The 7,299-nt window shown below is 39.6% G+C and overlaps 1 long non-coding RNA gene across 1 annotated transcript; it reads left to right on the top strand.

Moving 5' to 3' along the window:
• The first annotated feature begins 1,039 nt into the window (after positions 1-1,039).
• Positions 1,040-6,991, top strand: LOC104466743. The gene is made up of 2 exons (XR_727605.1): positions 1,040-1,156; positions 6,389-6,991. It is a non-coding gene; the product is annotated as an uncharacterized LOC104466743 (long non-coding RNA).
• Positions 6,992-7,299: the final 308 nt, after the last annotated feature.

The following is a 7,299-nucleotide window of genomic DNA, read 5'->3' as shown; positions in this document are numbered from 1 at the left end:
TGCTCCTTCGGAGCCTCTTAAAGTCTGGCAGTGATGCTGCTGAGAAAACAGGCATAGAGCTATTTTGGAGCATTCAAAGCAGGAAAAGGCTGGCAGTAACCTGGAGAGAAGGCACAATTTCTCATCCCTTGCATGGAATGGCATGTGCTCATTACTTGCAGAAGTCATCCACTTAACACTGGTGCTATTTTTATTGGTAAAATTATTAAATCATTACTTTCCAGGGAATAAGAAAAGTCCTATGACTTTTCATAAGAGATGAACCCGTGGGATGTGACAGCAGAGATGCTGTGATGGGTTTGCCCTTGGCTGGGGGCCAAACCACGCACCCACTCACGCAATTCCCCACCCACCCGAGGACAGGGGAGAGAATTAAAGGGGTAAAGGGAAAAAAGGACTCGTGGGTTGAGATAAGAACAATTTAATAACTAAACTACAATAATATTGAAAATAATACTATATACAAATAGTGAGTGATACACAGTGATACCGGCCCCCCACTCGATGACCAAGGCTCAGCAGGGGGGGAAGGCCTTGGGAGAGCGACCACCTGGAGCAAGATGACCTGGAGCAAAAGAGATCCGGAACCAAAAGGGACGATCTTCCGGAGAGTCCTCACCTATATACTGGGCATGACGTGTATGTTATGGAATAGATTATTGGCCACTCTGGGTCTCAATCCCAAACCTAAGATCAAATCCTGGGCTAGTAACTGGGGCTGTGCTCCCTCCCAGCTTCTCCTGTTTTCAGACAGCCAGAGAAGCTGAAGGACCTTGGCAGCTGCATAAACATCACTTTTTATCAGCTTTCTTCTGAGCACAAGCCCAAACACAGCCTCTTGCTAGCTATTATGAAGAAAGTTAACTCTGGCTCAGCTTAACCCAGGACAGATGTGTTTAACTTTCTTGCCATTTAGCACAAGTTGGTGTGGCATTGAACCCCATGTGACTGGAAAGAACTCCAGACCTCCAAGAGATATCTGCCAAGCTTTCCTTGCTTATTTCTTTTGGGGCTTTGATCTGCAGGTCCTGTGTGACAGACATGTGCGAGTGCCCGGTCCATAAAAACTGCTACTGCGAGTCATTCCTGGCATACACCCGAGCCTGTCAGAGGGAAGGGCTGAAAGTCCAGTGGGTACCAGAGCTGAACTGTGCAGGTAGGTGTTTTGGGACTGCCACTTTGTACTGGAATTTGCGGCTTTGACTGCAATTGCAGAAGCATGGAAGTTGCATCCTGAGTTATGAAGAAAGATCTTATCAGGAAAGATTTTCAACCATCAGAAATGTTTATTTTGCTGCAAAACTTTTCACCTCTGATACCACTTATCTTAATTTTATGTACTTCCAGGAAGAAGTACGTGCCTTGTTTAAAATCCTTTGACTTCCTCTTAAAGCCCAGTTTTATTTCCAGAGACAACATGCATATATGATTGCAGTAGGTTCAATAAAGGAAGAAGAGAGAATGTGTTTAATGGGAATATTAAAATGCAAACCTGCATTAATTTTGGTACTTGGACCAGATTCCCCGTGTGATTAGGACTGCATTAATTGCAAGTAATTGTGAGTAATTTTTTCCACAAGAAGTGCTGGCCTGTGGTCGTGAGTACTTGAAGTAAAATACAGTATTGCAGATGAATATTTCCCCTGATGGCAGTCTCGTTAATTTAGGACGTTCTATTCTGTAATGGCGTCGGTTTGCCTGGAAATGTATTCAGATTTATGTAAACCAATCGACAGTAGCTGGAAAAAAAAAATGAGAGAAGGATACTTAGTGCTGGTCAAAGAGCTATTACTTTGCGGTCCATTTTGGTGATTGTGTGTGGCTCAGGGTCTACTCTCTGAACTTCAATTTCCTTTTCTGTTGAAGGGTGAGTGACAGAGCAAATGACACTTGATTGACTGTTCCCAAAAGGCTAATTTTTTTTTTTCTTACAAAGGAAGAGAACAATCCCAACAGGGTGTCACTAAGTGAAAGCCCTATTCAAGAATGTTGTCTCAGACAGTACTAATAACAGATGTAATTTTAATCTATTGATCTGGTAGCAGAACCATGCATAACTTGAAACAAAACTGACTTTTTTTTTTTTTTTTTTTTAACCAAACCACTTCAGACTGAGACCTCACTGTGGCAGATGCTGTAAAAAGAATAAAAACTCCAGTCTCTGCCTTAAGGAATTTAGACGAGTGTTGGCATATCACGACTTCACTAATTGAGGGTTCTTTTCACAGCTTTTTCTGGCATTTTACCAAAGACAAGAAAAGTTTCTAAGGCAAAAACAGAGCTTGAAAGAACGTTATGAAGGAATTTAAACACATTGTCTTCCATTAAAGTTAATGAAAGAAGTGTTTAAATCCACCTGAGTTTTTTTTAATCTCAGTGCAGACTTCTAGAGGGAAAGGGGAATTCTTGTTAAGCAGAAAATATAGATAAGCTGCATACAATTAAATACCCTCAAAACACTTACTTAAGCATCCAATGTCAAGTAGCAGCATCTTCTCCAGTAAATTGTATGGTAAGCATTAAATTAAAGTGCATCTACTGCACTCCATGTGTTACCAGTGGCCAGCATCAAGATTTTAATCTTTCACTTGCTTTTTTCTTCCCAAAACTTGTAGTTGCAATTATTGTGTCCTAATTACGGATAAAAGTTCCTGAGTATGAAACGATATATCCGTAATAAAACTTTAGCATTCGGTGACTTTCATTTCCTGCTTGACATTTCATAGCTGCTGGGATACTTGGAAGAGCTGCGTTCTGATGAAAATGGAGTACACTCATTAGTAAAGTCAGGTTTTAATTATTCTTATGTGGGTTATAAAACCAGATCTTGTGTGGTTGCCAGTTCCTCTACCCTGACTGCTGTACGCTTAGCTCATTTTTATAATCTTTAGAAAGCTTGTGTTGTCTGGAGAGCCAGCCAGACAGGATGCTCAGGAGGCTCAGTTCCATGTCCTGCACCCTACATGCTCTTCCTTCTCCCCCAGTGCAGCAGTATATCCTCAGGGGTATCATTAGAAGGTCAGTGCCCAGATCTATTGCCTTCTGCTGTGTTAGAAAGAGATGTTGTGAATTGACATTCAGTTTGGAAGCCCTACAAAACACCTCGAAACCCAGACTTGTGCAACACCAACAGAAGAAGCGGGAGGATTCATTGATGCACAACTATTAGCTGAGATATTACTGTGGAATCACATTCCGTGTTAGGTATTTTGGCTTTTGTGTTGGGGAACAAGAATTCCTCCTAAATAACTGCAGTCATGTCTACAAAGACAGGCTCAGACAGATACAAACCTTCTCTGTGAAACTGCCAAACTGGCTGGAATAAACCAGCTCTGGTCTGAAAACTGTATAGCCTTATTAGGCAGGGTTTATTAGCTCCGGCACAGTGCTGTACTTATGTGACTGTACGGCTTCTGGACTGGAGCTGGATATCATCCCGCTAGCTCAGAAAGCAGTCTGAGGAAGCTCACATCTGTCATGCCAAACACATGTTCTAGAAGAAGAGTGGAAAAATCCTGTTGGGACTGGTAACTGGTTGCAAAATGCAGTATTATTAGTAACTTTTGTAGTTTGGGGTTTGGTTTTTGGTGTTGTGTTTTTTGGTTTTTTTTTTTTGTTTTGTTTTTTTTTTTTTTTTTTTTTTTTTTTGCTAGTGCACTGAGGAAGTTATTACTAACAGAGTACAGTACTTTAACAGAGAAATTTGCCTTAAAAGATGGGTGCAAAGGCACCACTCCTGATTTTCATGTTTACATGGTACTGATTAATTTCAGTAATTTCAGCAGTCCCTGGGAAGCCTCGGAAACCTACTGCAGAATGTCTTTATTTTTATTTTTTATGCTGTTGATGAAGTGTTATGTTCTGGATCAATCACACCACACGTTAACAACAATAAAAAGCCATCCAGGGAACTTAAAAACAGCAGCAATTCTACTTTCCTGATTTTTCCCTTGACAGAATGTTAATAATGCCATTATAGACTGCCTACAGCAGAAAAAAAAGTCATCCTATCTTCTGCATGGCATCATCTGAAGGAGGAGGTGTTTTGACATACCACATCCATGTGTGGTAGAGCAGATCTGGGGAGTACTTACAGATGCCACGGCTGCCTCATCTCTTTTGCTCTGGAGCAGAGATGAGGAAGTGGAAAGGAGACCTTGGCCAACTTTCCTCCAACCCACCAGCTGAGGCACCAAACTGAGCTCAGGTGGAACAAACGGGCCAGCTATTACTGCAATCAAGTTTTGTGGGATGAAACCTGTGCAGCATAAAAACTGAAGCTTGCAGACCTTTCTATATGTAAACTGTGTGTACTGAAGCCTAACGTTTCAGCTTGTGGTTGGTCAATTAGAGATCCTTTGAAGGGAAACTCATTTTCAGAGGGGAGGGATAAAAGCTTCTAGGAAACAGCCCCCTTAAGATAATTCACATTGTATGTGGACAATCCCTATCCATCTTTGAACATCTTGGTGTACTTTTCTAGACAGTTCATACATTGTTTGCAAAGCTCCTGGGAGCTCTGCACATTTTTGTTTCCCCTCTTATAGGGATTCAACCTCTATTCTTAACATGCTGTGTAAATGCAGAGTTTGTTGTGAATCTAACATTTTACTGTACACTCAATATTGCCTGCATGTTTTTCCCACCTTCTAAATCTCCTGTTCCATTTAAATTTCATTTTAGTTATTCCTTTTGTTTGTTCCTTCTTCAATGTGCATGGAAGTTGTCATGCAGAGCAAGGTAGAAATGAAAAGTTGGAAAAAAGTTCTCAAAAGATCTATGCCCACAAGAAGAATAAGGCTGTCTTGAACATTGCTGAAAGATGTTTTTCCAACCTATTCTAAAATGATGTTCAATGAAAGATGTCTCACAGAGTCTTTAGGTCAATTGCTCCGGTGCTTTAGCATGCTTAAGGCTAGAAAGTTGTTTTTTTTCCCCTAATATCTACCTAATATCTAATATCTATCTAATATTCATCTGTTGATCCTCTGTAACTCCAAGGTCATTTTATGCTGTAATATCCAATTTTTCCAATTTTTTTTTTATTTGCTTATTTAATATCTGTGTCCTGAGAACTTTTTATTCATTCTTTCCTGAATTCCTTCTTCAGGCCTGCTTTTCACATATGTATAAATGCCATGAAATGCATAAGAAGTAAAACTTGCAAGAAGCTTATACTGTTTTGAAGATCACCTGATTACTGGTGAAGAGGAACCCCTTAAACTTATGATGCCTTAGCACTAAGGCTTCCATCCTCTGTGATACACTCTTACACATATTTAATCAATTTATTTGTGCCTGTTTTCTCTTTATGAACAATAACAGTGCTGTAATGGTGCTCTAAGGCCACTCCTCACAACAAAACACCATTTTTCCGTCAATAACTGAACTATTCTTTAAAAAACTGGACCTTCAATCTCTCTCGAAATGGAAGAAATCTTCTTAATGCAACCACCTCTCTGTAAATAGCAAGAGATGATGCTGGATGCTTGAGAGTCCCTTACCATCTAGAAACTATTTTATCAGTCCTTGTTTTTGCCATCAGCACAGCCATTAGAAAGAATAACAGGCTTTTATTCACTATTGAACCACGTATTATCCTTCATACTCAAAAGGCAGGATATAAAATGTTAAGAGTTTAAATATTGATCTGGAGGGGGTATAGGGCTTTTAGCTGAGCCCTCAGTGGTCTCTTATGTTGGCAATGCATTGAACTGTCAACTGCATAAATCAATGAATAGATACTGGAATCATTAACTACAAGAATCCTCATTCTCAGTGATCCCTTGGTAAAATAGAATAAAGCATGGCAATAATTGATTTTTTTCCCAAATCTATGTTGTTTTAGAAATGGTGCTGCTGAACTAACAGCATTGTTTTGATTTACTGCAATATGCAATATTGAAAGTATAATCTTAGGAATAGAAAGCCTGATGTGGTGAATGATTCTCCTTTCTCTTCTTTCTGTAGGAGTGGAACTGATAATAACTGTCTGTCCTTGTAAACGTTTCAAGAATCTTTGATAAAAGGCTTTGTAACAGATAAATAGTGTTAAGCTTTAAATATAAAGCATAGATCTGCTTATAGATAGAAACCTTGCCAAAGCTTTATATACTGTCAGCTGTGTTAAAATTCTCAAAAAGTTCGAGACTGCTAGGAGCTGGATACCTTTTTGATTAAGATTTTTCTACCTTTATATTTGTGATGGAAAGTAGTGTTGCATTTAATATAGTGGAATCTCTTGACAAGTAATGTTTTCCTCTAGATGATCATTATACCAAAATGTGCTTTTTGATATTTGTGGTAGAAATCAAGCAAACAGCTATGTAACTTTCCTTGTGGGACTCTGTGTAATATGCATATTTTGTTCCTCTTAACTGCCTTTCAGCAACGCAGTGTAAACACGGTGCAGTTTATGACACCTGTGGTCCAGGATGTGTCAAAAGCTGTGACAACTGGAACGAGATTGGCCCATGCAACAAGCCCTGCGTTGCAGGGTGCCACTGCCCGGCGAATTTAGTTCTTCACAAAGGAAGATGCATCAAGCCAGTCCTGTGCCCACAGCGATGACGTTAGTTCTCTTTCTGTGGACAGTAATGCGGGTGGCCCCTGACACCTTTGATGCTCATGGACAGCGAAGGACTCCAGCTGTTTGTGTGCAGACTCTGCAAAGTCCACACCTACTCACGGAGTTTAAATATGCTCCTGTGTGTGTATTTGTGTGTTTAGGTATACACACATGGCACCTAGAAAGATATATAAATGTATACTGTGTGTATGGAGATACATGTATCTATACACAAGTGCCCTAAACGTAAGTATAACCCATATATTTATATATGTCCACACACACAAATATACATAATTTCTATATATCATAGAAGGATGAATTATTATATGTATATTTTTTGCTATAAAGTTTATGTATTATTATTTCTAGGACCCTGAACTGTAAGTCATTGTATAAATAAACCAGGTGGTTTTAATATAATATAGTGGCATGAAAAGATTGGATGACTTTGCCATTGCAGAAGTTTGTCGTTTCCAAGGAAACTTTTCTAGGACCATAGCACTGCCAGACTGGATTAGTTTCAACACAGAACCTGGATTTACAGTTGTACAGGAAACACATTTCTCTAGAGATGGAGGATTTATCTAGGAATATTTCATGCGTACTTGAGAGCTGCGTAGTGATTGGTGACAGTGCTTAATCAGGCAGAGAAAGCTGGGGATCGGCTTTTATGCTTTACTGAAATAACTGTGCAAAAGGATTTCCAAAGCTGCTTGGCCAACTGCCAG

Source organism: Pterocles gutturalis, unplaced genomic scaffold (assembly GCF_000699245.1).
Source record: "Pterocles gutturalis isolate BGI_N339 unplaced genomic scaffold, ASM69924v1 scaffold7729, whole genome shotgun sequence".
Classification (NCBI taxonomy): domain Eukaryota; kingdom Metazoa; phylum Chordata; class Aves; order Pterocliformes; family Pteroclidae; genus Pterocles; species Pterocles gutturalis.
The sequence above is the reverse complement of the archived record's forward strand: the minus strand, read 5'-3'. Positions and strand labels throughout refer to the sequence as shown.